A 25,229-nucleotide genomic window follows, 5' to 3' on the forward strand; every position below is an offset into this window, starting at 1 on the left:
GCCAGAGAAGCTATCCGAATCCCCAGATAGATCCGCTCTTGACTGGGGATTAATTGAGACTTCTGGAAGTTCACCAGAAGTCCCAGAGAACTTGCCAATATAAGGGTCTTTTGAAGTCCTCCAGACATCTTTCTTGAGACTCTGCTCTGATTAGCCAGTCGTTGAGATAAAGCGACACCCTCACTCCCTCCAAATGTAGCCACTGCGCCACGTTTTTCATTAACCCCGTGAAAACTTGGGGTGCAGTCGATAGGCTGAAGCACAAGGCCTTGAATTGGAAGATGTTTCCTCCCATCATGAATCGTAGATACTTCCGTGAAGAAGGATGGATCGGCACATGAAAGTAAGCGTCCTGAAGGTCTAGAGACACCATCCAGTCCCCTGGACGAAGTGCCGCTAACACTGAGGAAGTTGTCTCCATGGCGAACTTCCTCTTTTCCACAAGACGTTCAGGGCGCTTACATCCAAACACCGGTCTCCATCCTCCTGAGTTCTTCGGAACTAGGAATAGTCTGTTGTAAAAGCCCGCCGAGCGGGGATCTTTCACTAGTTCTATAGCCTCCTTCTCTAGCATGAGATCTACTGCTAGAGAAAGGGCTTGATTCATGATGGGGTCCTTGTACTTGGCTACCAACTCCCTCGGAGTTGTCGTCAATGGTGGTCTTGACGAGAAGGGAATGAGGTATCCTTTGCTGACAATCGATAGGGACCAATTGTCTGCCCCTTTGTGGGCCCAGACGTCGGCAAATTTCAGTAGTCTGGCACCCACTGATGTCTGGAGTCCTTGATCGCTATTTCTTCCCTCTGACTGACCTAGAGAAGGTTTTACCTCTCTTAAAAGGTCTAGTCCCTCTGGTTGCAGAACCTCTGACAGCGGGTCCTCCTCGAAAGGGCTCCTGTCTCAGAGGAGTCTCTTTCTTGGCCTTGGGTTGGAAGACAGAGCGAGGTTTCCTGGCCGCCTGGGCTAACATGTCCTGAGTAGCCTTAGCTGAAAGGGCACTCGAGACATCTTGAATAATCTTCTTGGGGAACAGAAGAGAGAGAGTTGAGCATACATAAGCGAGGCCCTTGCGCATGTGAAACTGCCCTCGTGAGAAACGAACAGTAGACAGACCGTTTCTTAATAACTCCAGCTCCAAACAGTGAGGAGACTTCACTCGATCCGTCTCTCACTGCTTTATCCATGCAAGTGAGGACGCAGTTAAGATCTTCAGGAGACAGAGAATCTGGGGTCTGGGTCTTATTAGCCAGAACACCTAAAGACCAATCAAGGAAGTTGAAAACTTCCAGGACTCGGAACATTCCCTTCAGTAGGTGGTCAAGTTCGTTCATTCCCCACGTAGTCTTGGCGGACAAGTGAGGGCGGAACGACGAGCAGAATCCACCAATGAAGAGAAGTCCGAGTCCGCAGACGAACGGGAGAGCGAGGCCTAAAGGTTCTCCCGATTCGTACCAGAATCCCAATCTGCCCAGTCAGTTTAGACGGAGGGAAAGAAAAAACCGTCTTCCCTTTCTCTTCCTTAGAAAGGAGCCATTCCCCAAAACCTCTAAGCGCCTTCTTCATGGAAACAGTAGGTTTCATCCTTACACAAGACGAAACCTTCGACGTCTTCGAAGTGGAGAATAACGAAAGAGGAGAAGGAGGAGCCACAGGAGAAAGGATATCTCCAAACTCTTGCAGGAGTAACTCTGTCAGCCTCTATAGGAGGAAACAGAGGAGTCTTTTGGTCCTTCTTCTTCTGAGGGGTCCTGTTCTTCCTGAGCTGAAGAGCCCTCATGATCCTTAGAGGCGCGACTATTCTTAAAAGAGTCTCTAGAGGAAGTAAGACGTATACGTCTTGGAGACAATGCTTCAGAAATGTGTCTACTTGCAACATCCTTCTTGTCTGGAGGAGTGCGTTTCCCAGATTCTTGGAGCCTAACAGGAGTAAGTCGGCTGTCAGGCGCAGAGCGCCTGTTTGAAGAACTTCTATCAGGCTCTTGGCGCCTATCCAAAGGAGAGCGGCTACCAGGCGAACAGCGCCTGCCATACGAGAAGCGCCTACCAGGCTCTTGGCGCCTGAACCGAGGCGAGAGGATCTCTGGCGACGAGCGCCTACTAGGTGAGCGCCTACAAGGGGAGAAGCGCCTGCTAGGCTCTCGGCGCCTGACTCGAGGAGAGTGAAAGTCAGGAGAAGAGCGCCTGCTAGGAGAAACGCGCCTAACAAGCTCTTGACGCCTGTCCAGCGAAGGGCGCCTGTCCGATTTAGGGCGCTTGTCAACCGGAGAGTGGAGGCGAGACGAGGAGCGGCTACGAGGCGAGTAGCGCCTACTAGGCTCTTGGCGCCTGTCAAGGGGAGCGATCCTGTCTCGAGAAGAGCGTCTGTAGGGTGAAGATCTCCTACGCGCAGTTTGCTCCTTGTCCGAAGGAGAAACCTGTCTGTCAGGCGAATGGCGCTTGGACGCAGATGTGATCTTGTCCGAAGCAGAAAGTCTCCTGCGAGAATCCGAACGCACAGGTGAGCGCAGCCGCTTCCGTCGAATAGCGAGAGTCAGGAGAGGGGAGCCTGGACTTTCTTTACAGAAGCGAGACGTCCTTCCTACGACGAGAAGACACGCAGAGAGAGCCAGCCAGAGCCGAAATCTGCGCCTGAAGGTTAGCCAACACCCTTGCAGGAGAATTCACAAACTCGTGAACAGGTGACGAGGCTCGATCGTCCGCTCGGGGAACGATACTCCTGAGATCTCTTACGCTTCTTCGCTTCCACCTCAGGCTCTTCCGAAAAAACTTCAGGGCTGGAAGGGCGGGCGCAGGGAGCGTTCCAGGCTCTCTTCGAAAGGGCGCGAGGCTTCCGAAGAGCTCCATCCTCGTTTAGGAGAAGGCGAAGACGAGAAAGCATTGGCGCAATATTTCTCTCTTGGAGCGATCCAAGGTAACCTGGGAACGATCAACAGGAGCTACCGAGGGACGCCTGACCGTTGGGGATGCTCCCTAACCTTCCTGCGGCTTTCGACTTTCCTCCTCCACTGGGACTGGGAGTCTGGAAGAGGTCTAGGCCTGAAGCATTAGGGAGCCGATCAGACGCACCCTCCACTGCACTGGGTTTCACTGCACAAATCACTATTGGAATCACTCTTACCTTCTAATTGTTTTGATTTTCCTCTCCATACTGCGAATGGTGGCTTTCATGGAGGCCACTTCCGAAGGCGCATCTTCGGCTTCGGTGCAGGGAGCAGGAGCTGAAACTGACACAGGAGCTACTTCTAAAATAGGATTATCTATATCCAACTCGCTAAAATACGAGATCTACTACTGCTCCTAGAAGAAGCTTTCCTAACTTTATCCTTTTCAAGCTTCCTCAAGTAGGAAGACAAAGACTTCCATTCATCCTCATTCAGCTTTTCACATTCATTACAAGGATTATTAAAGGTGCATTCGTTCCCTCTACACTTCAAACATACCGTGTGAGGGTCTACCGCAGCTTTCGGTAGCCTCACCTTACACTCAGTCATACAACAAACTCTAAACATAGCAGTTTTCTTAGTATCAACATCAGACATCATGAATCCAAGAAAAATCCAAAGAAAAGTCCAATAACTGTCCACAAATCGCGAATGCCAGGCCAAAAGATCGGGTACTTCACCAAAAGTCCGTAGAAACAATCCAGGGCGAAAACGAGAAAAGAATCCAACTGTCAAGAGGTACCGACAACAGGTGTGGTCGACACCGACGACAGAAAAAATCTGGCAAGAAAGGTATGTTGGTTCTTACACCCGCTTCCCAGCGGCGGGTAAGGTAGATCACCTGACCTACCTGTCGCGTTAGCCCGCGAGTTTTTTGAATTCTGTCGTGACGTCAGAGACGTAAGCTAAGTATATGTCTGACAGGAAAGTTCATGTACAAAATCATCTTTTCAGTAAAATAAAAGGATTTAAAATAAGGGACAATACATAATTCTTAAAAAAAAGGAAAAAATTTTGTGTATTACAATGTAGTTGTTATAAAATAACAACCATAGCAGTCTAATGGTAGAGCTGATTCCCTACAAAAAATACCCAAATTTCCAATGATTATGGCAAATAATGAACACCAAGCAACTTAACTTTTAACAGATGGACATAGTCCTATGATAAATGTTCATATGCCCTTCATGGCAACAAAAAATTTGGACTAGTTTACAATACAGACAGCCCCACAAGTAACAAAAGGCTAGTGTTTTACTGTCATCCTGGACTTTCTCACTGCCACCTCTCAATTAAGGCCCATTAAAAGGCTCTCATGCAATAATGGCAAAATAATTTTCTTACAGTCATTTGAATCACATCATTCAGTTTAAAGGGAGAGTTGTGCATCTTAAAAGCTGGAAAGGTCAGGGAGATAGTGACTAGAATGAATGGAATAATTTTTTCCAAAGAATTTATGATAAGTTGTTGTTTATGAAGGACTTGATTCACGCAAGATAAGAGAGATCCAGAAAACCTAGGAGATAAAGGGCAATTATCTAAAGATAGACCTGGGAGAAAACCTTTCAGCTGCATACAGCTTGGGCAGCAAGATTACAGAAGTGCGAAAAATGGAGGTAAATTAAAAGGCCAAAAAATGAGTGCGGCTATGGGCCAAAAGACCACTGCAAATGCTTCAGTGTATCAATTCAGGTGCACTGATGGTACTACCCATTACAGATGTTTGAGGATGTGAAATCAGTTGCACAAGACTTTTCTTCAGTAGACAGAGTATCACACCAGGAAATGTCAGATGAAAGAATCTAGAGTTGAACAAATACATCGGTAGACAAATTATCATAGCTGGAAATTGAAAAAGAAACCCACAAAATCACTGTGTAACTTGTTTACTTCTAAGTATTTACATTTAATTTTACTCCACACTCGAGTACTTTCAGGCCCTATCTGTGGCCCATTTTCAAGAGATGTTTGGGATGTCAGCCTGGGTCAAGGCCCAGCAGTCTTCTGGAACTTCTTGTTGAGCTGTCATTTATGTGATGGCTGTTCTGGTTTCCTTGAGAGGTGCTAATCCCCTCTTGTTGCTCTGATATTCTGAGCTGATGGTCAATGGGATTAACCCTTGTGGTAAGGGAGTGGTCACCAAAAGTCTGTTGGACAGAAAACCTAATCTCCAGGTCAGCAGGGTCTATCTTAGCTTATTTTAATATCAAAGCTTGGCTTATGGGAGTTGCTAATCCCCTCTTGTCACTCTGATATCCTGAGCTGATGGTCAATGGAGTGGTCACCAAAAGTCTGTTGGGCAGGAAACCTAATCTCCAGGTCAGCAGGGTCAATCTTAGCTTCTTTTATTATCAAAGCTCGGCTTATGGAATCTTCTGAGGTAAAACCTTTGTTTCCTTCTGTTACTTTAATCTCTCTGATGAGTGCTCCTTCTACTACCCTCCTGTGACTAATTTTATTGCTTTTGTATATAAGCCTACTGTTTTTGAAATCCATCCTATGGTCATTTTCCCAACAATGCCTAGCTATAGCACTCCCTTGAGAGTTAAGCTTTACTGCCGTTCTATGTTCTTGGATTCCAGTCCATTTTCCCCTACCTGATTCTCCTACATATTTGTCTCCACAATTGTTGCAATTGATTATATATACCCCCGCTACATCATCTGTATTACTGTCCTCTCTTTCCAATTTATTTTTACATACTTTGTTTTTTACAGTATTATCAAAGGTATGTACAAATTTATATTTACTTTCTTTCATTTACTCGCTAACATCTATATGGAATATTTTGAAACTACGTAATCTAGTTCCTAATGTTAATGTCCCTAACTTAAAACTGCAAGGATGGTGGAGATATGTGGATGATATTTTTGCTATTCTGCAAGGTGATGAAAATTAAATAGAAACTTTTCTAGACGAACTCAATAAGTTTGATAACAACATCCAGTTCACTTTAGAGAAAAGTAACAATAATAAACTGCCCTTTATAGACATACTCACAGAAAGAAAAGAAACAGGATATGAATTCAGCACATATAGAAAGCCCACACATACAAACTCATATATTCATTTCTTCTCCTTTCACAGTCATGATATAAAAATAGGTGTTCTAACTGGTTTATTTAGCTTCGATGCATTAGCATACCAGGAATGGTTCAAAAAAAGGGCACTCAACAAAGCTAGGAAGATTTTTTACAGAGCAAATGTAGAGTACATGGAATAAAGAATACAAGAAAATAGTTGCCCTCCCTTTTTTACCTAAAATGAAACAAATCACTTCAAAAATGAAAGAAAGTAAATATAAATTTGTATATACCTTTGATAATACTGTAAAAAACAAAGTATGTAAAAATAAATTGGAAGGAGAAGACAGTAATACAGATGATGTAGAGAGGGTATACATAATCAATTGCAACAATTGTGGAGACAAATATGTAGGAGAATAAGGAAGGGGAAAAAGGACTAGAATCCAAGAACATAGAAGGGCAGTACAGCTTAACTCTCAGGGGAGTGCTATAGCTAGGCATTGTTGGGAAAATGACCATAGGATGGATTTCAAAAACAGTAGGCTTATATACAAAAGCAATAAAATTAGTCACAGGAGGGTAGTAGAAGAAGCATTCATCTGAGAGATTAAAGTAATAGAAGGAAACAAAGGTTTTACCTCAGAAGATCACATAAGCCGAGCTTTGATATTAAAATAAGCTAAGATAGACCCTGCTGACCTGGAGATTAGGTTTTCTGCCCAACAGACGTTTGGTGACCACTCCCTTACCACAAGGGTTAATCCCATTGACCATCAGCTCAGGATATCAGAGCGACAAGAGGGGATTAGCAACTCTCAAGGAAACCAGAACAGCCATCACATAAATAACAGCTCAACGAGAAGAAGTTCCAGAAGACTGCTGGGCCTTGACCCAGGGTGACATCCCAAACATCTCTTGAAAATGAGCCAAAGATAGGGCCTGAAAGTACTTGAGTGTGGAGTAAAATTAAATGTAAATACTTAGAAGTAAACAAGTTACACAGTGATTTTGTGGGTTTCTTTTTCAATCTTCAGAAGAAAACTGAAAGAAGTTTTTGTTTGGTTCATAGCTGGAAATGTCAGCTGACAGAATCTAGAGTTGATGAACAAATGACAAGTTTCTAAGTCAATTTGTATTTTTCATGGCTAACAAACCGGAGGTATTAAAAATATGATATTTTTCAAGTGCCAGCTGGTAACCGGTTAAAACAATAAAAGATTGTAAAGCAAGGAATCTGTGAGATCTGGCAACGCCTGTGCGTACGAGGTGAAAGCTGGTCAGAGATAACGCAATGGACCTTGTGACGCTTTTTTCTTTCCCCATCCCATGAGATAATAAAAGATAAAGAGGGGTGGCTAGAAGTGGGCAGTACACGTTAAGGCCTCAGGTTTGGTAGCCATGAAAAATACAAATTTATTTAAATAAAATTTGTCATGTGTTCATATGCAGAACAAACCTTCCATCTTAACAATAGGATAGACTTATACTTGGAGGGGGTACAAGTATCCTAAACTAACTGGAAGTTAACCCACCAGACCACCTCTTTAGAAGAACGAGTTCTAAAAAAGGTGGACTAATGCCCGTGAGAAAATGGATAAACTGATATCTAACAACTCAGCCGTCTGGGTTAATACAATGATATATGACAGATTCATTGCATCTAGGGAACTAAAGAAAATTCTGACTGTTCAAATAACAAACCATATACTCGCAGGGGTTTGTTATTACTCTTCACTCCCCCTTGCTAGAGCGGAATATTTGCTACTGAATAGAGGGTTTGATTATTTCAAAAATACATAAAGCAAACTAACTATCAGTATTTCTGTATCAGACCAGTCCAGCATATGACGTGTCTATTCCTCAACCCGCCCGTGAGAAGAAGAAAGGAAACGAGGGAGAAAGAAAGAGACCAGCCAACTCACTCATTCTTTCTTCCACACAATCATCTTGGTACAAAATTGCCTGGTGAAGGGCAATGGGTGAGTTACACAATTTGTTGGGCAGCCACCACAGGGCCCAAGGAAAATGTGTTCAAAGACCTGTGGGTAACATCTCTCAGGTAAAATTATGTGAATGTGGAATGGCGCAGCCAAGTACCAGCGTTCAAAATCCTATGAACAGCAAAATTTTCTTAAATCCCAGAGAGGAACTAATACCTCTGACGTCATGTGCTCTAGCCTGCACAGACTCGGTGACAGAACCATCAAGGCGCACTTGAAGGAGAAGTCAAGGGTTATCATGTAATAGAGCAAGCAAATCTCACGGAAAATAAAACACAAATGGTATTATCGGCTTGTGGGGAAGAAAAGTTAGATTACGAAACAGTGTCGCAAACAATGAAAAGACTATTTAAGGGATTAGGGACTAAAGAGGAACGGGAATGGTGGGGTCGTCAGAAGGCAATGCCAGTTCTGGGAGAGGGAGGGAAAACCAAAGATATGGGAAGATGGAACCGAGGTAGGGGTTGAAGAAATCCTATAAACAAAGAAGGGAAGGTAATAGTATGTGCAATATGCAGCTCGGAATGGCATGGGGTTAGGGATTGTCCTCAGAATCTTCATAATGGGAAGAAAACTGAAACAAAACTAGAAGAAAATAAGCTGAAAACAGAAACTGGGACACAAGAAGAGGTTTATGTAGGAGAAGTTAATAAAATAGTGGGAGGTGGTTGATGCAATTTTAGACACGGTGTAAATCGACAGTTTGCGGGGAATTGTGACAAGCCCGCACTGTCATGGATTTGAGTCAGGAAGAGTTGAGGAGAATGAGGGACACTAGGACAGTCTAATAAAGTGTTTAATTTTGGTAAGACATCTTATAAGTCGAAAGGAATAATAGAAATACCTGTGATACTAAAAAAACAAGAAGTTTTATTTGAAGACAGAAATTCTGCAGGGTGATATACCCTGGCTGATAGGTAAGCAAACCATGAGCAAAATGGGTATGACCCTAAATTTGAAGGAAAATTGTGTCATAATAGAAGTATTAGGGAGAATGAAAGTACAGTGGTACCTCGAGATATGAAAGGCTCAACTTACGAAAAACTCGAGATACGAAAGCCAATACGAAAAATTTAACGGCTCTACATACGAAAAGTTTTCAAGATACGAAAGGTTTCTGTAAAGTCCGAGATTCGCCCGAACTACCGATAATAATTTTGAAACTCGCGCGCCGCCAACTTAGTAGACTCGCCACCATCCTCCTGCTCTCCCATTGGTTCCTGATGCTAGTCGCGGCCATGAGATCCTTCTCTCCTATTGGCCAGTGTCCCTCCCATCACGCATCTATGTACGTGGTGGCGTGCCTCGGCCACTCGGTAAAGGCATTGTTATAGTACGCACGCGGTATTCGTTTCGGGATCGTCAACTGTTTCTGAATCTATTAGTCAGAGTTGACATGGTGATGGTGTTTGTGTCATTTGTATTTTTTAAAAAAATTTCTCATATCTTTTCACAGGAAATGGAAAAAGAAGAGCACCTCTTGAGTCACGACATATATGATATGATTGACCAAGATCTCTCTCATGGGATAAGTGACCAAGATCTCTCACATGGGATAAGTGATCAAGGTCTCTCTCATGGGATAACTGGAAAATTGCAAGGTTGGTAGAATCTCCACTCCCTGCTGAACAGAGGGTGTTGACCAATCATTTACAACATGCATACCAGTATAATCAAGGCACTTCAGTTTATGTTGAAGGTCAGCAGCCAAACATTCAGTACCCAAATCAGTTGCAGAGAGAGCATTTGGTTGAATAGGGTTTTGATGGACACCAGGGCCAACAGAAGTGTTAGGATCCTGACTGGCACCCTGCAAGGCTTTTATGCATGTAGGAGTGATAGAAGACTGAGCGTGCGTCCTGCACTCAGATTGTTGAACCCACAAATGAATCAACAACCTCTGCAAAGGAAGACAAAAACTCTTTTGAGTGTCTCCCTCCTCCTGCAACGGTGACTGACGATGTGAAGAAGGCTTGGCAGTATCGTCTTCCTTTTGATGCAACACTGGTGAAGCTTCGCTAGAAAGCCTAGCATTCTGGGCATTAATGGTAGGAGAGAAGTCTAACACTTGAAGACCCACCTAATGAAGGTTCTTGAGCATCTACAAGCAACGACACTTGTGCATGGTCCCAGCTCAAACTGCATGCAGACCCATGTGAAGAACCATATACACCATCGGTGAAACGATCACATAAATGCATGTCAGGCGAAACACGTCTGTGAGACGTCAACCAAGCACAGTCCCGAGACACAGAATGTGGCTGAAGAGAGCTTATTTGATGGCGACTGACTCTTAAGAAAGAGAGCTATGCCACCTAATATTACATTCTTATGCAACCAGATAACAAGGTAAACAAAAGGCTTATAAGCTCTAAAATGAAAACTTCATGTAGGATGGAAAAATCCCCTTCTGATTTTACACAAGAACCATTAAGAACAATGCCTTCATTGAACTAAAGACTTTCTAAAACCCTCATTAGTAATAATTGCATTACACTATTCATGACTTTCACCAACAAACTGTCACCAACCCACCTCATCTTCTTTAATCCAGGTGCCTTTTTCTTTCTTCTTTGTCAATTTCCCTTTAGCCATTTTCCCTTTCTTCTTAAACATACTGTCACCGTCCTCATTGTCTTCATCTTCAGGTTCACTATCTATTGCAGCCAAAATTTCATCCAGGCTGTGAATATAAAAATAATGATTTTCCAAACAAATAAAAAAAAGGTTCATGGTGAAAGCTCCTTGCTTTTGTAGGGAGTATTAATTCTTAGGCAAAATACTTTAACTTTCTCTTTCACTAATCATGGAATCATTAACTTTAATTTTTAGCCTTTAAGAATGTCAAAGGCCCACCAAGATGTGCAATACAGTATTTACCAAGCTGTCTTTACATGCTCAGAAAATGCAAACAGTACTCTGGTCTACGAGCATTTGTGTTCTGTTTTTAGAAATGAGAGAGAGAGAGAGAGAGAGAGAGAGAGAGAGAGAGAGAGAGAGAGAGAGAGAGAGAGAGAGAGAGAGAGAGAGAGAGAGAGAGAGAGTATAAAACTCATAAGTTGTAAATATTATATTCTTAACATAAATTAAATCATGCTAAATTCTACAATGAAATAGATCCTTGTTTCACCAATGAAAATTAAAATAAATATATTAGAAATAATTTTCTGTACTGTTCAAATGCACATTATTTTTTACATTAAAATTCTGATAAATAAATCTTAATCTCCTACCCTACAATTCCTGTATCTTTAACTCAACATGAAACACCTTTTTAGGCTTTCCTACCCTGCAACAGAAGACAACAAGGTAGTCTGTAGGCTTACTCCCCAAGTAAGCGGATAACAGGTTTTGGGGTAGTAGACTGATTCACTCATGGTGAGCATCAGTATTACATGCCATCGATTTGAGGTTAATAGGGTGGGAAATAGGTTCCATTACTTCTAAACTGGCTCAGATCAACGAAGTAGGCGGCTCATGAGTTGGTTGTGATCTTGATTTCATGGGCCATATTGCCCCCTTGAAGTAAAGATCACAATAACTCATGAGCCCATTACTTCGTTGATCTGGTCCAGTTTAAAAGTTGCAATTAGTGAATTTATGGGCTTTAGAGAAATAATGAAAACTCTTTCTCACCCTATTCCCCAAAAATGGATGGTTCGAAATATTGAGGCTCACTATGAGTGACTCCATTCACCAGAAGGAAATTTATGGAAATATTAAAAAAAATATATATAACAGTGAAACCCCATATTCACGGACTCACGCATTCACGGATTTCTCTCTGGAACATTTACCCCCTTATTCGCTGGAAATTCACCTATTTGCAGTATTTTTCTATGAAATATATCCACAAATTCCTTTTTTTTTTATTTCATCATAAAATGTCTTTTTGGATAAAGCTTATTACAAAAAAAAAAAAAAAAAAAAAAAAAAAAAAAAGAAAAAAAAAAAAAAAAAAAAAAAAAAAAAAGTATAATTTTTTTTTTTAGTGGATACATTAAGTTTTAACTAACAAAATACGTAATTTTTATAGGGGTTCCAACTATTTAGGGGGGGGGGGGGTGTCTGGTATGCATCCCCCCTCAGAAATAGGGGGAGCTACTGTACTCAGAATTTGTTACCGATTTTAGTTCTTATCCGTTTTGATATAGTGTGAGCTGTAATTATAATTTCTCAAAATTAAATAACATATGGCAGTCCCCGGCTTATGACGTTCCGAGGTTACAACGCTTTTCAATTATATTCGTCTGAAATTATTTCCAGGTTTACGACGCATGTTCCAGGGTTACGGCACTTACGACACCCATCTGCCAGAAGAAATATGACTCCAAAAATGCAAAATAATCAATATTTGAAGGTTTTTTTGATGAAAAATGCAATAAGGATGCAGTTTACAGTTTTTAACCTCTTACGCAAAGCCCTAAAAATCAAAACCTCTCCTGTATGCCGGGCCCGGTTTGGAGTGAGCGCGGAAGCGGAAAAATAATTTTTTCAAAAAATCACAGCGCGCTTAATTTTGAAGATTAAGAGTTCATTTTTGGCTCCTTTTTTTTGTCATTGCCTGAAATTTAGTATGCAACTATCAGAAGTGAAAAATAATATCATTATCATATGTAAATAATGCGATATATGGTAGCGAAAAAAAAAATTCATACATAATTGTATTCAAATCACGCTGTGCAAAAAACGGTTAAAGCTAACGAGTTAATTTTTGTTGTTGTATTGTACACTAAATTGCAATCATTTTGATATATAATACATTGTAAAACTATAAAAGTAACACCGGAAAAACATTATCACAAAATGATGTATGAATTCGTAACGAGTGGACGTAAAAAAATTTTTTTTTCAAAAATTCACTGTAAATCTAAATATTGTTCTAGAGACTTCCAATTTGTTTCAAAATGAAGACAAATGATTGAATATTACGATACTGTAAGAGTTTTAGATTAGAATTGCAGATTTCGACCATTTCGGACGAGTTAAGTTGACCAAATGTCGAAATGTTTATATATATATTTATTTATATGCACATATTTCGAAGATGGGGAAAGATAACAACCTTCAATTATTTTTATTGTATTCTTCATGAATTTGCACACATTTCGATATATGAAACTCTATAAAACGGCTAATATGAAAAGGAGCAAATATTAGGATAATACGATGTACGCATTTCGGAGACTTGCGGCCACGAATCAGCGCGCGGAGGGAAGTATATTTTCAAAAATTCACCATAAATCACATTATTGTTCTAGAGACTTCAAATTTGTTTCAAAATGAAGATAAATGACTGAATATTACTAGGCCGTAAGAGTTTTAGCTTACAATTGCATTTTTCAACTATTTCGGTAGAGTCAAATTTGGCCGAACATGGTTTTTTTTCTTTATCGTGATTTATATGCAAATATTTCGAAAAAAGAGAGAAGCTACAACCTTCAATCATTTTTAGTTGTATTTTACATGAAATTGCGCACATTTTCATATATAAAACTTTATGTAACAGCTAATTTTAATTGGTGCAAACATTTCGACAATCGCACAAAAAAAATTCTGATTTATTCGGAAGAGTTACCGCGCGGACGCAAGGAAAATTTTTTTCTTTTTTCATAAATTCACCATAAATCGAAATATTGTGCTAGAGACTTCCAAGTCGTTGCAAAATGAAGGTAAATGATTTAATATTACTATAATATAAGAGTTTTAGCTTACAATTGCGTTTTTTGACCATTTCGGTAGAGTCAAAGTTGACCGAAGGTTGAAATTTTGCACTTAACGTTATTTATATGAAACAAAAATATTTCAAAACTGATAAAAGCTACAACCATGGGTTGTTTTTAGATGTATTGTGCATGAAATTGCACACATTTCCATATATAAAACTTTATGTAACGGCAAATTTAAAATGGTGCAAACATTAGGACAATCGCACGAAAAAATTTATCAGAAGAGTTACTGCGCGAACGTAAGGAAAAAGTTTTTTCATAAATTCACCATAAATCGAAATATTGTGCTAGAGACGTCCAATTTGTTGCAAAATGAAGGCAAATGATTGAATATTACTATAATATAAGAGTTTTAGCTTACATTGCATTTCTCGACCATTTCAGTAGAGTCAAAGTTGACCAAAGGTTGAAATTTTTGCACTTATCGTTATCTATATGAAAATATTTCAAAACTGATAAAAGCTACAATCATGAGTATTTTTTTGTTGTATTTTACGTGAAATTGCGCACATTTTCACATATAATACTCATTGTAAAGGATAACTTAAAAATGGTGGGCAAAAATTATGTCAAAGTGACAAAATAATTTCCGAGATGTGTCACTGATACTTTTTAGTGCAATAAGAAAGAAATTCGCGCTTGCGCGCCTGCGTAGCGATTGTAAACAAAACAACGCCTGATCTGTGAACTCCCAGCATTCCCTAAGGCGCGTGATTCAAAAGTTTTTGGCTGGTAGGCCTATAAGTATTTTTCCGCGAATTTAAAAAAAAACTTTTTTGAGTCGACGTATGATACGTCCATTCGGCATACGGGAGACATTTTGACTCGACGTTTAATACGTCCATTCGGCGTAAGAGGGTTAATACAGTCAAAGCATTAATGTTAGGTTTTCTTAGGGTTTTTGATGATTTTCCATCTTACAACAATTGTAAGCCGGGGACTGCCTGTATTAGAAAAAAAAAACATGTATAACTTGGTAAAATTTACGACTGTCTTGTAAATAGTACTAGTCTTTCACTTCTCGTGGGAGGCAGGGATTATTTTTTTTTTTTTTTTTTTTTTTTTTCCAATAGTATGTGCCATTTGCTTAACTTTCTTTCCATCAGTGTGCATTTTTCTTTAAATTGTGGCGACCTCAAAGTTTCCCCGGGCTGGGGTGCTGCATCCATTTTTTTCAAACCCGACTCTTAAGGGTTAAGCAAGTGCAACATATTTATAAGTGGAAAGAGAGTCTGTAGGATCTGAACTGAACCTCCCACATAGCCCACAAGCCATATCTATCTTTCTATGGTAAATTTTTGAGATATACAATAAACTTGATGAAATTGCAATGATGTCATTTTAATATGGAGGAACCAGTAATATTTTGTGTGAAAATACATACAGGTAAGGAATGTAAATTGCCCTTTAAAGGATCAGAGCATGCTGACAGGACCATCAAGACAGACTTCTCAGCTGACACATACACTGCAACAGCTATTTGTGTTCACTTTAAAGTGGGGAAATCATTGGTTGATAATATGTCAAATATCTAATTAAACATAAAATCATCAACGTATAACAAAATTTACCATGACCACCTCTACTTCTGGAGAAAAAAAAAAAACCTGCCTTTTTATACAGTACTGTCATTACACACCTGGTTGGATGTGCTTTAGTTTCAAAGTCGTCATCACTATTATCACCTTCATCCTTCTTGGCTTCCCTTTCTCTCTTTTTTCGTGCTGCTAATTTGCGAAAGTTGCGAAGTCTCTTTGAAGAACTACATCATTGGCTGGGACTAACGCTGAAATGGAAGGGTAACTTTATGCATCATATTAAATTTTCTCCTTACTAGTATCTGAGCCTTATCAATGCCTTCATAGTTGCAAATACAGTATACTTTAATAATTTCTAGTAAGTAAATAAGTAATGAAAAATCCAAAGTAATTTTAATTTTCAAGATCAAAGCATAATGTAAATCATTATCAACAAAACTTATAGATTTTCCTCAATCTAAAACAGACTACAGCTTCTAATCTTACCCATGATTCTATCAGCTCCAAATTTCCGCATTATCCTGTCAAAGATGTCTCTCGTTTTATTTCTGAATTTCTTCTGACAATCAACAACCATACCACACATGGCTTTCACAACCATGTCAACATAACTTGTCATAACTGGTATAGGGAAATACAACAAAGGTAGATTTGATGAACGAAAGACCTAGATCTAAACCAACCATTCTCGTGAATGACAAAGAAGCTGTGTGCACATGGTTCTTCATAAGAAGATCCAACATATTCTGAAGATACAATATCTGCAAGAAAAAAATCAGCATGAAATAAAAGTAGTATTACTTTTCTTGTTTTGCAATTCCTTAAAAAAAACTTTCTTTGGTCTCATACATACATTTATACTTGGGCTACATCATTATGGAAAATATCTTCCATTGAAATATGAACCCCATAATATCAAAAACTTCTTTGTCAAGTTTATAATCTTCATTCCATTTTCTACTCAAGGTAAATACAAAACACAGAAGTCTACCCATGTCACATAAACTATAAAGGTGCCTTGGCAGTGTTTACTGGTAGTATGAGTGTTTCCCCACACTGAGGTTGGGTCTTCAACAATCTTAGACAATTAGTCATTCTTTCTGCAATATATGATATTTACTCATCCAAATCCATCACACAAAGGAGACTAGATTGGGTATTTCACCACTCACACCCACCCATCTCCACCTTGGTTGCACCCTTGTTAACAAGTTAATGGCCAGTTCACACATGCATGCAGAAAACCCTACAAATAAAAAGACAGACTGTCACTGATACTGCTGAAACAAAACACACAGGATTCCGTTAGAAATATTTAGATTTCCTTAGCAACTGAATATTTAACATTTTCAATAACTAAATCAGTCTAAAAAAATAAGTCATTAACAGCATAGGTTATATATCAATTTCTTACTCAAGAAAACTGCTCATTATCTGCTTAAACATAATTAAACCAAGTTATGAAATCCTCCGAACCAAAAAGAAAGCAAGGAAACTATTACTTCACTGATGATGCAAATATTCAGACTTGCAAATGGGTCTGGGACATTAACCACCTATATACTAGAGCTGTTTGGGGTGTATGTTTCAAACAACAAAGTGCTGTAAAAACACTTGCAATGCAAACTAAGTACTATCCAGTTGTCTATCAATGATATCTCCCTAGTAAAAGGAAAGAGTTGCTGTAAAGTCTTTCCCTTAAATACTTAATTGAAACTGACAGCATGGATTAGAGTGACCTCTTACAACCAAAATAATGTTATATAAAGGTATAGCCTAACTCCATGGGGCAAAATATGACTTTTTATAATAAATATTTTATATATATATATATATATATATGATATATATATATATATATATATATATATATATATATATATGTATATATATATAGTATATATATATAATATATATATATAGATATATATATATATATATACACACACATACACATACACATACACAACACACACACACTTACCAAATAAACTACATAGCTATTGTTTCCACTTGTGCGGCAGATCAAATTCAAAATTTCGGGGGTAGCACTCAATATACGTAGTTTGTGTAGGTAACAGCCCGTTCCTAACTAAGGAATACTGGAACTACCTAGCAGATAATCCTCATTCACTTTATGTCTTATGTCCACCAGAGGGGAGGAGGGTGGGCTCTGAATCTGGGGTAACTTGATAAGTATACGTATATTATAACTACATGGCTGAATCAAGTATATATATAACTACATAGCTGAATCCCATTGAAAGGAGGGACACATGGACATATTATTCCACTCCAATACATTAAGTCATGTAATGAATTTGAAAACAGATAAGTGCTAGCTTGAATACAATGAATGTTGTTCCTTGTCAGTTAAGAGAGCCTGCTATAAAAAAAAAAACTGCAGCTGCTTGTCGCTCAACTTAACACGTAGTTGAGTCTTAAGGGGGAGCTTTGCAGCAATAGAGTACTCTGATGGCTACCAAAGCATCAATGGTGGAAATTATGCAGCTTAGGAGTTATCCAATAGCTAGCAAAACTTTAAAAGGTGCCCTTGCCTGGGTGCAGTACCAACATTAAAAAAAAAAAAAAAAAAAAAAAAAATACTGTCCCCTGCACTGAAAATAACACAATAACCCATCCACTTAGAGTGGTGGGTGCTCCAGGTGCTTTGTACCTCCTGGCTCCTAAAAACTCTATACCTTGGTAGAAGGTGCAAAGCATAAGGGAACATACTATGCTTCTTCTTACCATACCATGCCAGTCCCTATCCTGTGGTACTGCGGATTTTAAACGCTGTTAAGCTGGCGCCAGTCTGGAGTTTGTATCAGGCAAGCTGTGGAAGCTTGTGGATTGGTACAATTGCTGGTGCCAGACTGTAGCTTGTGCCAGGTGAGCTGGGCTTCAGGTGAATTAAGTTCCTCATGGATGGGAATGTTACTATTTGCCTGTCAATCTTGTAACCTGAGTTTGCTTCCCACTTTCGTCAATGTGGAACCAGAGTTATTTACTTGAGGTGATTAGAAATTCATTTCTTGATAATTAACTTTAGGCAAACTGGGCACCTGTTGAACTGATAGAAGTTTGTGGATGCCATAAGCTCTAAAGTTGGTGCCAGACTGTAGCTGGTGCCAGGAGAGCTGAACACAAGGGAAATTTGGGCGGTAGGATCTCTATAGCTGAGGCCAGACTTGTAGATGGCGCCAGGTGAGCTGGGCATCAGTTGAGCTAACAGCTCGAGGTTCTGGAAGCTCAACAGTTAGCGACGACTGCAGCCGATGCTAGTCTGGAGATGGTGCCTCTCGCAGAGAGGTATAATATTCTCTAGTGGCAGACTGTAGCTGGCAACCTAATGAGTTGGGTGCCAGTCAAGCTGCAGGGAGTTTGCAGACACTGTATGTTCTAAAGTTGGCACAGTGCAAACCTGAACCTCTAGGCAAAAGGATAGCTAGTAACTTGAGGTTCTGACAGCTGCTATAGCTGGCACAATTAGAACAAGTGGTTTGGTTTTCACTTCTTATGATAGTGAGACATGAAGGCTGATATACCTTGCTGTATGTTGAAGCAGAAGTAAAGTAAAGTAAAGGGGCATATGTACCTGAAATTACAGCAGCAGAGGCTGCTCTGATGTTCTTAGCTTTCACTAAAAGAAGGCAAAGATGTTTTCCTGAATCTGAGTGTATTAGAGATAAAATATGATATTGTTATGTTACAATAAAGTTTCATACATACTTACCTGGCAGATATATACATAGCTAAGACTCCGTCGTCCCCGACAGAAATTCAAATTTCGCGCCACTCGCTACAGGTAGGTCAGGTGATCTACCGGCCTGCCCTGGGCGGCAGGACTAGGAACCATCCCGTTTTCTATCATATTTTCTCTCTTCCACCTGTCTCCTGCGGGGAGGCTGGGTGGGCCTTTAATTGTATATATCTGCCAGGTAAGTATGTATGAAACTTTATTGTAACATAACAATATCATTTTCATACAATCAACTTACCTGTCAGATATATACATAGCTGATTGGAACCCACCTTCGGTGGAGGGTAAGAGACAGCTACTATATGGAATAGACAGGTAAACAACATATGTTGTAGGTATAAATAAAACCTTGGTTCCTACCTGATAGGTGGTAGACTTCGTGGGTGTTCGCCCAGTAGTCTGCATCACCTCAAGAAACTTTAGCGAGATATATGATCTATGGCCAAGAGTTCTTGTGGGTCTGCCGATGGGGTCCTTATCCGCTTACTCGGCAGAGCCTAAAAGGACTTTGTCAATGGGTGCTGATCCACTTATATGACAATACACCTTATGAAGGAGCACACAACCAATCCCGACCACCTGATCCTAACCATATGTTAGAACTAAGGATTGTTACGAGTTATCCCCGAACTCGTCACAACAACCGTAACTCAAAACCACTACGCACACATACATAATTTTCCAAAAAAAAAATTATACTCAACTAATTGGATATGACAAGAATTCTCTTACTGAACAACATAGACGGCCGCGTGCGAGTCAAATCCTCCATTGTTCGAAGAGACTCTCGACCATATCCAAAAAGAAGAACAGTATATACAATTTAAGGATTGGTGTCGGCTCCCGTACCCAGAATCGTATCTGCCGATACGATAGGACCTAGAGAAAAACACTTCTCATACGTCACACGTACGTCTTTCAAGTAATGAGATGCAAATACCGAGTTGCATCTCCAGTATGTCGTGTCAATGATGTTTTTAAGCGACATATTCTTATAAAACGAGAGAGACGTCGCAACCGCTCTTACTTCATGAGCTTTTACTCTTAGTATTTGTAACTGTTCGTCAGGACAGACCTTATGAGCGTCCGTAATGACGTTTCTTACAAAGAACGCCAGAGCATTCTTGGACATCAGTCTTGTGGGGTCTTTTACCGCGCACAAAGACCTTGTCTAGAGCCTCCCAACTGACGCTTTCTCTGAAGGTAGAACTTCAGAGCTCTAACAGGGCATAGAGACCTCTCTGCTTCTCTGCCTACGAGGACTCGACATTCCTTTGACTTCGAATGACTTAGGCCAGGGATTCGTGGGATTCTCGTTTTCGCTAAAAACAGGGTCTTAAACGAGCAAATAGCCGAGTCTCCCTTGAATCCTACTTTATCCTGCAGAGCTTGTAATTCACTAATTTCTTTTTGCCGTAGCTAAAGATAAAAGGAATAGGCATTTTCTAGTTATGTCTCTAAACGATGCCAGATGAGGAGGCTCGAATCTATCCGAAGACAGATATTTGAGGACTACGTCCAGGTTCCAGTTCGGAGGTACTGGTTCCTTAGACTTCGAAGTCTCAAAAGATCTTATGAGATCGTGGAGATCTTTGTTATTCGCTAGATCTAATCCTCTGTTCCTGAATACGCCGAGAGCATACTTCTGTATCCCTTATTGTGGATACGGCTAGATGAGATTTTACTCTCAGGAATAGCAAGAAATCAGCAATTTCCGCTATAGAGGTAGAGGAGGAGGACAACTTCTTGGCTCTACACCACCTTCTAAAGACCTCCCACTTCGACTGGTATTACTTTCGTAGTGGAGGTTCTGCGAGCTCTCGCGATTGCGCTTGCCACTTCGCGAGAAAAGCCTCTCGCTCTGACAAGTCTTTCGATAGTCGAAAGGCAGTCAGAGCGAGAGCGGGAGGTTTTGATGGTACCTCTTGAAGTGTGGTTGTTTGAGAAGATCCGTCCTTCTTGGTAGGGATCTTGGAAAGTCTACGATCCACTCTACCACCTCCGTGAACCATTCCTGGGCGGCCAAAAGGGGGCTATTAACGTCATCCTCGTCTCTTTTGACGCCACAAACTTTTTCATTACTAACCCCAGGATTTTGAATGGGGGAAAAGCATAAACGTCTACTCGAGACCAGTTTAGCAGAAGGGGGGGGGGCGTCTACCATAATTGCTCTTGGATCTTCCACGACCGAGCAAAACACTGGGAGCCTTTTTGAAATGAAATGTTGTTGCAAGAGGATCCACATGGATGGAGTTCCCCACGAGAGACCAGAGATCGAGACACACTTCCTCGTGTAGAGTCCATTCTGTATGAAGGACCTGGTTCCTCCTGCTGAGCCTGTCCGCCCTCACATTCCTTACTTCCCTGTACGAACCTTGTCAGCAGGGAGATGTTCCTGTGAGACGTCCAAGTAATAGGTCTCTCGTGAGTTCGTAAAGGAACGAGGAGTGCGTCCCTCCCTGTTTCCGAATGTAGGCAAGTGCGGTGGTGTTGTCCACGTTTACTTGCACTACCTTGTTGTCACCAGAGGTCTAGGCTCTTCAATGCCAGATGTACGGCGAAGAGCTCTTTGCAGTTTATGTGCCATGACATGTGCTGGTTCCCAGGTGCCTGACACTTCCTTTGAGCCTAATGTCGCTCCCCAACCTGTCTCCGACGCGTCGGAGAACAACACTAGGTCTGGGTTCTGTGTTCTTAGAGAGATCCCTTTGTTCTCTTCCAGAGGTAGCAACCACCACTGTAGGTGTGCCTTTATCTCCACTGGAATGGGAAAAAACGTCCGACAGTTGTCCGGTTTTCCAGCTCCAAGACTTCTTGAGGAAGAATTGAAGTGGACGTATATGAAGTCTTCCTAGAGGGAAGAAATGTTCCAGCGAGGAAAGAGTCCCCAGAAGGCTCAACCATTCCTTCGCTGACGTTTGTTGTTTCTCTAAGAAGAGAGAGATTATCCGCAAACCTTTTGCGGTTCTCTCTTGCGAAGGAAAAACTCGAAAACCCCCGAGAATCCATCCGAATCCCCAGATAGACTAGGTCTTGTCTGGGGGTCAGCTGAGACTTCTCGAGGTTCACAAGCAGTCCCACAACCGTTTTGGTCAAATCCAGAGTTAACTTTAGTCCTCCAAACACTGTCTCTCCGATCTGGCCCTGATGAGCCAGTCGTCTAGATACATAGAGACATTCACTCCTTTGAGATGAAGAAATCTTGCCACATTCCTCATCAGGCTTGTGAAGACCTGAGGAGCTGTGGACAGGCCGAAACACAAGGCTCTGAACTGAAGATCCTTCCCCCCGTCATGAAACGGAGGTACTTCTTCGACGAAGGGTGGATCGGGACGTGAAAGTAGGCGTCCTGGAGATCTAGAGACACCATCCAATCTCCTTGTCGTAATGACGCTAGGACTGAAGCAGAAGTCTCCATGGAGAACTTCTCCTTCTGAACAAATTTGTTTTCTGAGAGCTGACGTCTAGTACTGGTCTCCATCCTCCCGAGGCTTTCGCCACTAGAAAAAGGCGATTGTAAACCCCGGGGAGTTTTGATCCAGTACTAGTTCTATTGCTCTCTTGTCCCACATTTGTTCCACCATCGATCGAAGAGTATCCCTCAGCACAGGGTCCTTGTACTTGGCTGATAGTTCCCTTGGTATTGACGTTAGGGGAGGAGTATTCAGGAAAGGGATACGATATCCCTTCCTTATGATATTCAATGAAGACGCTTCTGCGTCTATCAGTGTCCAGGCCTCCACGAATCCCAGGAGCCTGGCACCTACTGGTGCTTGGAGGAGAAATGTTTCATTTTCCTTTTTTAAAGGGACGAAAGGCGGACCTACCTCTCTTCTCCGGAGCCATTCCTTCTTGCGGGAGGTCTGGAGGTCGGACCACCTCGAAAGGGCTGCATTGATGTACTAGGTCCTTTCTTTTCAGATACTGAAGCAGGTTTCTTCTTCCTAGCTGACTGCGTCAGAAGATCCTGCGTCGCCTTCTCAGTTAAAGAGTGAGCCACGTCCTTCACTAACTGAGAAGGGAACAAAAAGTCAGAAGAGGCGCATACAGTAGAGCTGCCCTCCTTTGAGCATGCGAGACTGCCTTTGTTAAAAAGGCGCCATATACACCGTCCTTTTCTTTAAAAGACCTGCTCCAAATAATGAAGAGACTTCAAAAGATCCATCCTGCACCGCTTTGTCAATGCAAGACAAAATGCATAACAGGGCTTCAGGTTCGATTCCTTCTGAATCATGAGCTTTCTTGGACATCACCCCAAGGGACCAATCTAAGAAGTTGAAGACTTCCAATACATGGAAGAGTCCCTTGAGGAGATGATCCAGTTCTGAAATACTCCATGTAATTCGAGCAGAATTGAGACTTGGACGCCTTGCAGCGTCAACTAAAGTCGAGAAATCTGCCTCTGTTGTAGAAGGGAGAGCGGATCACCCATATTCTCCCCCAGGTTATAGGTGAGGGGGGGATCTTGTACCATTATGCCTTTCCCTTTTTCCCAGCTAACCTTGCTTGAGCATGCAAAAGGACTGTCCTGACTAAGTCTTTCTTAGACTTCATCCATGAGTCTAAGGCGTTGTTTTAATGCCCGCTTCATCGAGATGGTGGGTTTCATTTTCAGAAAAATGACGAGGGCTTCTTCGTCTTCGCACTAGAAAAGAGCGAGCGCGGAGAAGGAGGAGCAGCAGGAGTCAACTCGTCTCCATACTCCTCAAGAAGCAGGGATGTCAAAACCTTATAGTTGGACAAGCCCTCTCTTCCATGATCGTCATCATCCGAGTTTTCCTCCAACTCGGGATATATCTGAGTCTCCGTTCTCCTTTCTGAACTTTCCTCTTCTGGAGGAGACAAACTCCTGATAGGAGAGGGGCTAAGGGAATGATACTCTTTCCTTTTTCCCGTTTTGATAGACTTGGAAGGCGTCACAAGCTGCGGCTTCTCTTGAACTTTAGAAGACGCCTTGTATGACGCTTCCCGATCTCCGAGCGTCATGGCTGACGTCTCTTGTTGACGTCTTGATGACGCTTCGCGTCTGGAAGACGCTCCGCTCTCTAAGGGCGTCCTACTCGGCGTCACAATATTGGACGGAGCGTCACGTCTAAGATCCGCTTGGAATGACGCTTCACCTCTAAAAGACGTCTTTCGTTTCTCTTGCTTTACAAAACTCTCGTAAGCCCCCGTTCTAGTTCTCGAACTCGAAGCTTCCGCAAGACGTTTAGCAGTTTCACATCTGTCTGACGCTTCTCTTCGAGCAGGTGAGAGAGGACGAGACTTCTTAATTGGAAGCGTCACGTCCTTCCGACGGGGCGCTAAAACTCCCACAAGAGATGACAGTTGTCCTGAACAGCCATAATTATCTTTTCCCTTGACGCTTTGCTCCCACGTCTAGTGCATGACGCCTTTCGTCATCACTCGGGGAAGAAGAATGACGGGGGTATTCTTCCGCACAAGCGTCAGGTGACGCTGACGCCACCTTCGCTTTCTTAATAACAGACGGGGCGTCATCTGAGAAGCGCTCTGGGCTCGAATCTATGTCGTGCTTCATATGACGCTTCAGCGGTCTCGATAAGTTCGACTCCTTCCACCCTCGTTTAGGTGAGGGAGAGGGAGAGGACGAGAAACACTCGCGAAGGACGCTTTTTCTATAGCGCCCTTGAGCCGCCTGCCATGAAGCAGAGCTAGCTGAAGGACGTCTGACCGTTGGGGATTCCCCACGACCTCCTTAAGGCTTTCGAACTTTCCTTCTCCTCTGGGCATGTGAGCTTGGAAGAGGTCTAGGCCTGGGAGCGTCGCAGGGACGATCAAACGCCCCCTCCACAACACTGATAGAACTCACTTCACTGAAATGTTCCACTATCCACTAGCCTTACCATTTTAGAAGTCAGCCATCTTGGACTTCATGTTCTCTCAATAGTAGCTTTCAGATTGGTGATTTCCGATGCCGAATCGAAAAAAACACTCTGAGAATGAGATATATAGGGAGAATCTACATCAGTAGGATTAGAATTATCCGTGAAAGGCTCAATAGGCCTTGAACTCACACCTTTCAGTCGTCTAACTCTATCCCTCTCTAACTCTTCAAATAAGAAAGTCAAAAGTCTTCCACTCTTCTGCATTCAATCCCTCGCATTCCTTACAAGTATTAATAGCAGAACACTGACCCCCCCTACATTTACGGCATACAGTGTGAGGATCAACCGAAGCTTTCGGTATCCTCACCCTGCAGCCTACATTCA

General features: G+C 41.6%; 1 pseudogene; it reads right to left on the minus strand.

The window, feature by feature from the left end:
* The window catches only part of LOC135200676 (RRP12-like protein), a 192,522-nt pseudogene that overhangs the window by 64,426 nt on the left and 102,867 nt on the right, over positions 1 to 25,229 (minus strand).

The sequence above is a fragment of the Macrobrachium nipponense genome, chromosome 27 (genome assembly GCF_015104395.2).
Source record: "Macrobrachium nipponense isolate FS-2020 chromosome 27, ASM1510439v2, whole genome shotgun sequence".
Taxonomy (NCBI): Eukaryota; Metazoa; Arthropoda; class Malacostraca; order Decapoda; family Palaemonidae; genus Macrobrachium; species Macrobrachium nipponense.